At 42.8% G+C, this 9,536-nt stretch overlaps 1 protein-coding gene across 1 annotated transcript in view; it reads right to left on the bottom strand.

Moving 5' to 3' along the window:
* NDUFA10 (NADH dehydrogenase (ubiquinone) 1 alpha subcomplex, 10, 42kDa) overlaps window positions 1-9,536 on the bottom strand; it is a 41,959-nt gene that overhangs the window by 1,442 nt on the left and 30,981 nt on the right. The gene's annotated exons all lie outside the window — the stretch shown is intronic.

The raw sequence follows: 9,536 nt of genomic DNA, 5'->3' as shown, positions 1-9,536 counted from the left end.
CGAACCAAGAAACACGTTGCAAAGGGAAAGGCTGGATGGACTGGAGCGCTGGGAGGGGGACATCAGATGTACTAGGAAAGATGGAGGGTCTGCACCCTCACCAGGGAGAGAAAGCAAATTATCACAGAGATGAGAGCAAACAGGGGTGAATAGCAGTAGCCTAAACAGAGTTGGCATTTGGGGGTTCAAGGAGTTGTGTCTAGACCTAGAGACGAGGACCTGTTAGCTCCAAGTCTGTGAAAGGACATGAGACACTGAAGCACACAACCCCCTTTATGGTAGTCCATCTAGCCAGCCAAACAGATGTCCCACAACCAAAGCTTTCTACAAGGGTTCAGGAGGAAGAGGACAAGCACAGCTGTGCAGATCGTGCATCAGGATGGAAAGCCAAACCTGGCCCTCTCAGCCTGCTGCCATGTGCAGCCACATTGCAAAAGCACTCAGGCAGCATTACAGACACAAGCATTCAGCGGCCAAGCCATTCTGCCTTCAGCTTTAAAGATTTGGGAAAAGAGGCTGTTTAAGTAGCAGCCATTTTAAGGGATTACAGATGCAGCACACAGGACTACAAGAGAAAGCCTGCCAGTATGGTTAAAATAGGAAACTCCCCTTACACAGCGCATGTGTTCTCTCTGCAGGCAAGGAAAGCGCTCCTCCAGGCCAAGCAGGCTGCATCGGGTCAGCAAAAGCACGCTTATGTGACAGAAGACTCACCACAAGTGTGCCAACAACGCTGTCAAAATCATCTCCTACCAACTTGCTTTGCAAAAGCAACACAAATTTTTAAGTGCAGTTTCAGCCTGAATAAACATAAACCAGGCTCTGTACCCACTATATAACTAAGCCATGGGAACAAAACCTGCCAGCAACAGGATCAGTGCATAAAGTAGCTACTTTGGCGATTACTCTGAACTGAGTGATCCTACAGAGGAAACAGATGTAGATACATTTCAACCTTTGAGACTCTGGTGTTAAAGTAGTCCCCTCAGAAAGTACTGACCGTGACCTGCAGTACCAGCGACAGTTAGGTCCTAGCTCCAAAAGCAGAGTCTATCTCCAGAACCTCTCTTCCTATCTCCAGGAATGGAAAAGAGACAGAACACAGCATTCATCTTTGAGATACAATGCTGGAATCAAGAAGCAAACCACCATGAAAAAGCAAGTGAGGTTTGTGAGAAAGTCTGAAATAAGCAAAGATGCTATAATAAAACCCTTCCTTTAAAAATAAGCTACCCACTGGCAGCCTTTACAAATAGTTACACACAGATCATCTGCTCATCTCCATAAAAACACTGGTTTCACACAGGATCCCTGACTTGTCCTGATGATTTTTTTTTTTTTTAAAAAAACTAAGAGAATCTTGTTTGAGAGCTGCCCCTGCAGAGAGAAGCAAGACCCAGTCTTGATGAAATCTATACTCAGGCCACAAAACTAGATATTTAATCCAGGATGAACCTGTTGTTTTGAGGGGGGGTGGTTGTGTTATTTTTCTTTTTTTTTATTTTATTTGAAGGACAGAAAGTGAGACACGTATTGCCCTAACATCAAGCTAACAGAAGAGTTCTACCTCATTCATGAGACATTCCCCACCCTGCCTTGTCACAAGCTACTACAAGCCATTCTTGATCAGTTTTTCTAAGGTTTTTTCATTTAAAGTTGTCTTTAATGTCTTGTCTAAATATCAGAAGAAACCATGCAGTCCTGTTAAGAGGTACTCCTGCTGAGCAAAGAGGAGATGCGAGATGAAAAATAAATGATTACTATCTCTGCCCTGCAAATTTACAGTGGTGAGCTAGGGAGGACATCAGACCTGCTGTGACCAGCCTGTATCTATTAATTCTAGCACAAAACCAACTCTCTCTGGTCCTCTCCAAGCAGCACGTAATTGGCCCTTTGATACTTCAAGAGATTCCCAGATAACTAGATTATTAAAGCAACAGGAGCTCTCTGGGAGAATATGGGAGTTTACAGTTTCATTTCTGGGTAAATCTGCCCTCTTTAAAAGATACAATATCAATCCCAACAGAATTCAAATTCATTGTCCAAAACAATTTGCCCATGTGCCTTTGGTTAAAGGCATGCAACACAAAGTGAATTTTATAGTAAGTATTCATCCATACTCCATCATTCACAGTGGGCCTTGGCAAAAGCAGCTGAGTTTTGGGATATGTTACAGCCAAGCTTTCAAAATAGCCCCAAAAATGGGAAGAGGAAGGCCCAGTAAACAAATCCTGTATTACCTAGCAAGCAGAATGAAGTGAGTTTGTGTTCTGCACACTATCTGCACTAGGTACAAGTAACACAGATGACTTCCCGAGAACGGGCTCTTCAAAGCTCACATTTTACAGCCATGTCCGTAGTAAAAAGGTTGCACAACTAGGAACAATGTAGTCTGTCCCACAGAAGCAGCTGGTGATCTTTTAGCACTTATTAAGCATTTGGAAAAATACTGGAACAGGAGTCATTCCTGTTCTTGTGGTCTTCTGCCTCCCCTCTAGCTCCTCACAGGCCCACCTCCTGCCAGAACAAGCGTTTGCTCAATGTCACAAGGAGCCTGGATTAGACAGCCAAATGAAAATGTTGCAGTATTGTTGCACACCGTGGCTGAATGGACTGAATAGCATGATGCCAACAAGAAGAGGTCCTACAGTACCCATCTTATCACCTCTCTGCTGCACAGTCCAAGCCAGCTCTGCAGCTTTGCCGGATCATTCCACAAGCTCAATCAAAGCCCTTGCCCAGCGAGAAGCTATTCACTCCTTCTGGCTGGGTTAGTTTTCAGTGACTCTGCAAGCTCAGTCAGCCAAACGCATACCAGACCACTGCAAAGAAGAGTGGTAGGAGCACCAGAGAAGATCTGGGGATGCCAGGCAGGTGGTAGTATGTGCTTTTTTTGGTGACAACAAATGGTTAAGTTGGTGCTCCAAACTGCACCCAGCTGAAGTTCCGTAAAAAGGTTGCACAACTAGGAACAATGTAGTCTGTCCCACTGGAACAAGCAGCCAGCCCTGAGGTTGCTGGTATTGCAGCCAGAAGCGGTAAACTGTCCAGCCTAGAAAAGAGATGATGGAAGGGAGATAGGACAAAGCTCTGCATAACTTGCCAGTTGCTGGGAGAGCACAGAGAAGGACTGAATATTCACTGTCTCTTCCAGTACAAGATACAGGTGCCATCAAACAAAGCCAATGGCTTGAAGGACTCCTTGCTGAAGGATACTGCTGCCACAAAATTTAGAGGGTCTCGATGTGAAACCAGGCAAGTACTTGGAAGCGACTTGCATTTCCCACGAGACTTGTGAATTATGAGTAAGTTTCCCAGTCAGAACTCTAATGAAAATTAGCAAGGCTACATCATTTGCAAGTGCCTGGCACATTCACAGGACCACTCCAAGCTTGTTACCTTCAAATGACACTTGAGCAAGACCAAAGAAGAGGTGTCACTTAATGGCCACATTATAAATAACAGTAGTGCATCCTATTACGCATGATTAATTAACAACAACACATTTCCACAGGTGAGTAAAAGGAGTAGCATACATGGTAAAATAAATCCCTTCAAACCCTCTTAGGTCCTTCACTGACATCAGCCCAGAGAGACCTATGGAGCCACCAACAGGTTTGTCCAGCACCAAAAGGCAGAGAAACCAGTCAACCATCACACCAAAGCTGAACCATCTTTCCCACAAAAAGTAAGAAAAGCCATGTTATCACAGCAGCCATCTAGACACAGACTTTGCAACACAAGAATTAATTCTCTGCCCTCAAGAGCTTACAACTGAAGCAGCACTGAACAAGCAAATGGGAACAGAGATCCCACTAGACAAGCCCAACAGCTCACACGCATCCCTGTGGCAGGAAGTAAACATGAGCTCCTGCAAGGTCACTGCCAAGTAACAGATTTTTCCACTCCATGGAAATGGACGAGACAGAATCAAGTCTTGGTCTGCCGCATTACACTGTGCAGAACTTAAAGTTGGCAGCAAGGATTATCTGAAGAAGTATGTGATAAAATCCACCACACAGAGCATGAAACTAATGAAATGAGTTGTACCCAAAGGTAGGGCCAGCTCAAAAGAATGAAAGTGCTCAACTTTAAAAGAGCATCAGTAAAAAGACGAAAACAAGATCATCTCATCAGTTAAATTAAGAACTCTGCCACAGAAGTGTCTGTCAGAACTATAAACATGATGAAAAGCCCTATAAAGTGGTATAGGCTGCAGAGTAGCAACAAACAGCTTCAGCCAGCTGTTTGCTATACACTGTGGCTGCATTTCATAGCTCCTCAAAATAATTTCAAACCAGACATGTACAGGTAGAGCTCTGGAGAGTTTTAACAATCTGAAAAGGTCTACATCCATCAGTTTAGAGTATGTCTTGTTTTCCAACATTTCAGGAGCAAAAAGAATTACCATTTTTTCCCTTCTAGTCCTGCGCTGCTTTCTACTAATGGCTGGGCTTCACAGCTAAATTAGATCTATAAATAGCACGTTTTGAGCAGCGCTGATCAAACAGCACTTAAAAACAGAGTCATCACTCCACAAGCATGGGCTCATCAATATCCAAACCTTTTCATTTAGTGGCTGTTCATAACAAGCATAATAGCAGCACCTTCCATCACTGCTGTTAGCGAAGACTACTGCTTTTTCCAGAAGAAATCCTGGCTTCCTGAAGTTTGTCAGTGTTTGTTTTTGGCACACAGCTAAATCTAGGAACATGTAGCTTCATATATTGGCTGTATTCTGGAAGAGTTTGGTTCCTATGTTCCAGAGCAACAGATAAAAAAAACAGGGCAGTGGTGTAATAACCCCCAAAACACACATTCAAGGTGTATATGGTTTCGTTTCCAAAGGATTGGCATAGATAGATATTTGTTTACAGCTTGACTCCTCCCATTCTTTACTCAAACAAAATTCTTAATACTTTGAACATTCATTACAGCCCAAGTAACAAGAGTACTCAAAAGCTTTACTGAATTGAGGTTAAAACAATTCCAATTTGCTGAAATTGTTCATTGATTGTTGTCCTACCCTTCATTCATTCATTGAAAGAGACAGACAAGACAGTAGAAATCTTTTGGAAATAGAAGTGGCCATAAGGAAGACACAGCATATTTCTTTAAAGCTGAAGTATTTTTTATTTCAAACAACATAAGTGAGCTTAAGCAGGAATCTGATTTGTAGAAATGGATTTCTGACTTAAAATTTGAACAACTACGAACACCATAAACAATCTAATGTATATCTCTAGCCTTGCTTTTAATAAGCAAGCAACAGGGAACAGCTAAATATTTTGTCGCAGCTTTTTTCCACAGTGCCTACTTGCCCTAATGACTATTCTCCATAGTGGCAGAATCATATCTACTTTGTTTTTTCTCAGCAAATATGTTAGAAATGTCAGTTATCCACACCAGAGTGCAAACCTACCGCAGGAAAAAGCCAAGTAAGTATATCCAAGCCAGATAAAGTGTTGTACTAACTGTAGGCTTGCTTTTCTAACTGGACAGGTAAAATGCAAAAAGCCTCTTAAAATAGCTTTCCTTATGTTACATAGGGAAGGTAAGGTAGCAGCAGCTCTTAGCAATGCCAGTTCTACATTAAAAAGCCCAAAAGCACTTCTCAGCATAAAAATGCTATCAGGAAACAAGGAAGATCATATACTAATGCCATCCCAACCAAAACTGTACCACCACACCAGCACAGATAAACACCTCAAACTGACGTTATTTCACAGTTTAAGATCCATGGAGATGTTACCCCCGAGAAGCTGGAGCAATGCAGGGAGAGCAAAAAATAAATCCAGGTATCCTTCTTAGAGATTTACCAAAACCTTTTCCTGATCTAGAGCATGATTTTCAATACAAGATACCACAATGAAACTGTCCTCTGAGGGTTGGATTTTTTTTTTAATTAAAGTTTCTAGGAGATACAGAAGAGTGGAGTGGGAACAGTTCACCTGCAACTTTTCTCCACTTTGCTTAGTCACCAACAAAAGATCTTTCTTCCAAGCTATTTTCCTTGGGTTTTTATTTTATTATTTAATAGAGGTCTACCCTGGGGACCACATTCCTACATGGGTACGGGATTAAGAGGGGTTTGGGAGAGGGAGGATGTGCTCCCACATAAAAAAAATGTTTTCTTTCATAGGGCTCAGTTACAGACTGTCAAGTTTGAAATGGATTATTTTAACACCGGTGGGATTTTACTGTCTTTTTGATTTACATAGGTACCCAGTGCCTGGGACAGCATGGTCTGTCATCTAAAACAAAACAGACAACTATCAAGACCAAGATTTGAGATAGTCTCAAGGTCTCTCAAGTTCCTTCCCCCCCCATATCTGGGATAGATATCCCTGCCAACTGCCCACGATATCTTTCAAGGAAAGCAGGGTAGAGAAGCTACAAGTTTCTAAAGCAGAAGGGCTACTCACACTCTCCCTGTATGTACAAGCTGTATGTACAAGATCAGTGAGAGTAGAGGAGGAGTGGGAAGGTGGGAAGAGAAGGAGATCACATGCCTATTCCCACCCCTTTCCAGGTACCCTTCAGGAACAACTTCATCATTCCTAGGTTTTAGTTATTCTTCAGGTTCTTCTGGTCTTACCGATATTTAGCCACGCAACATCTTGTTACTTTAGAAGGGCTAAAAATATTTTTGCAGATATAAAACAGAAAAAAACTTAAATTAAGCCTTTCCTAATTTATTGTGTGTCTGTTTTCATTCCTTCCTGGATTCAAGAGCAGACAGGGCTGGGCATTACAGCTGTCAAACACCTCCATTAAAATAAGAATTAGGAAGGGAGATCTTGATCCTAAAAAAATGAAAACTTCATCAAGCCAAGAAAAAATGGCAGGAGAGAGAAAACAGAAGATTGTATCAAAGACACTGCTATGGTAACAATCACAAACTTGGAGAACAAAGATATCCTAAACCTCCCTACCTCTGCAATGGCAAGAGTTCCATGAAAGACAATTCATGGCTTAGATAAAGCTTATTGCAGCAGCTGTACTTTGTATGTATGGGTAATGTACTCTGTGCATACAAGTAGAATTGGTCAAAGGGTTTTTTAGAAGCCTGTAGCTTTTCTGAAACCCAAAATCTGCAGCCAAAGGCCAAGATGCTGAGGACCCCGCCACGCAATATCACCACATTAAACTTCAATGCGTCATTTTGACACAAACATTCCCTGTTGTTGATCCAGACTCTGGCTCCCTGAAAGCTCAAGTATTTCTTTTGTAGTTCAGGATACTTTAAATGGGGGAATTTGTGTGTAAGCCAGGAGTGCTCTGCACTGTCAGAGGAGATGGGGAAGCTGAAGGACTTCCTAACCCTCCCATTTGCCAGCAGCCATCCTCAGCCCCTTGCAACCACAGCTGCCAAGAAGGGTCAGGGCTGCACTTCACATGCAACCTGGGCCACATCAAACCTGGAGAAAGTCTTCCCTTAATGTTCTCCCTTTTGGGCTACTTATGATCTTCTAATGATAAACACATGTTCTTACAATACTCTGATTTTTGCATTGTGAGACTGAGTTGACTAATGCTGCAGGCCCACCTTTCCTCACTCAAAACCTCGCTGTGTTACAGCTGTTTCCTTGCAACTACCAAGGCAGGCATCCCACACTTGAGGATTTCCCACCCCTGAGGTTGCATCCTTATGAAAAAGAGGGAAATAAAGAGCCTGTGGGAAAAGCATGGGCTTCTCCTCCCCTCCAACCTGTTGCTGCTTCTCCACTGCTGATACACAAGACTGCAGGGGACTGCCAGCCACACACTCCCAGGTCCTGGGGCAGAAGGGAGGGGGATGAGGAGCAGGATACGAAGATGCAGCTTGACAAGGCAGTTGAGCTGGTGCAGCTGCTGTGGACAGGCAGCCATCCCACCCCAGCCACTACTTCCCTTCCACAGCTCCAGTATTCACCTAACCCCAGAAACCTGTTCAGTTTGGCAATCTAGCATAAGACTAGTCCAGGAATAAAAAAAAAATAAATCCCTGTTAGGTTAGCAAGCTGAAGGGACTTGCCAGAGACACAGTTATGGGAGCCGAATTGCACCTTGTAGCAGTAGCTAGGTCTTTGACTAGCTCACACTTTCCTTGCCTCATGGTCAGCATACCCATATTCCAAAAAGCAGTCTTCCACCAAGGGAAAAGGGTGGGGAAAAAGAAAATGAGAGCCTTCTCTTACCTTTCAGTGTCATATTTATTTACTTTCTTGATGAGTTAAATGTTAGGCAGAAAAATCTGAGCCACCCATTTTGTCTCTGCTTAATATGGAGCTGCACTGACAAGGATGGACAAAGCAGAATCAATACTACTGCCAAATAAGTCTCTGCTTTCCTCATGTGGTGAATACGGCACACATGCAAAGTTTATCTCACCACAGAAAGTGACATTGCACAATTAGATGGTTCAAAGGAGGACAATGAGAACCATCAAGGAAAGGAGCCAAGGGATGGAGGTTGAAGTGTGCCAGGATCAGCAAATAGCCAGTGCATGGTGGGGAAAAGCAATAAGAGGGTAAAGAAAGGAAGTATGTGGCTCACCATTTCGATGCAAGAGCAGAAGGACACTTCAGGCTGAAAGATGACAACTAAAACTGACCTAAGAAAGCCTTACACACAGGCACACGCACTCACGGGAGCTGGAAGTCATATTGGATAGGAAGCATCTTTGAAGGTAGTTCAAGAGTGTGGAATAAATTCTTCAAAGAATTCATCACAACTGTCTGCTTCAAGGGTAAGGTACACATCCCCGACTTCCTTTTTTCTAATTGTATAAGTTAGGCTAACAAAAGATAGAACATTTTGATATGGGATTTGCCTTAGCACAGAAGGAACTTCTAGGTGCCTAGGCCTGTCTTGTCTGAAGAAGAATGTGTGTGCCCAAGCATTTGGTTACTTTCTTTAATATACACATCAGCACATATACTTAAAGAATCCCAGCAAACTATAAAGAGGGTAGGATACCCCTCCCACTGTGCAATCTTACACCCTGGAGAAAGGATGAGGGGGAAAAAAAAACCCAAACAAATCCTAGAGCATGAGATGCAAGCCACAGTTTTTAAGCATACTACTGAAGACAGCCCTTTTCTCCTTCAGGGTTTCTTAGACTTACGTTTAAAGATGTTGGGGCAAGCCATTGGACAAACAGAGGAGCTGGGTTATGTGAACCAGGGTTGGGGTGAGTGGGCTAGCAGAAATGCTTTCTGCTGGGGCTGATGACATGAGAAAGGAGACAAGGTTTTAACCATTTTGCTTTCACCTTGAGTGAACACCAGCAAATGCTGGACTCCAGGCTCTGGTACACCTTATGATAAGCAGTCCATTATTTTACTTTTTCTAGGCTTTTTAAACACGAAGTTTACATAAATGAAATACTGATCATTTCCTTATGATCTGCAGTGAAGGGAGAGGTAGCAAAGACTATTTTAAAGTTCTCCAGCTTTGTTTTCAGAGGTAAAGACGTATGTGACGGCTTCAATATGAATCTTAGACAGCTGCACTTTTATGTATACAGAAAAGAGCATGCACGTAAAAGAATC

The sequence above is a fragment of the Pygoscelis adeliae genome, unplaced genomic scaffold (genome assembly GCF_000699105.1).
Source record: "Pygoscelis adeliae isolate BGI_AS28 unplaced genomic scaffold, ASM69910v1 Scaffold63, whole genome shotgun sequence".
Lineage (NCBI taxonomy): Eukaryota > Metazoa > Chordata > Aves > Sphenisciformes > Spheniscidae > Pygoscelis > Pygoscelis adeliae.
The sequence above is the reverse complement of the archived record's forward strand: the minus strand, read 5'-3'. Positions and strand labels throughout refer to the sequence as shown.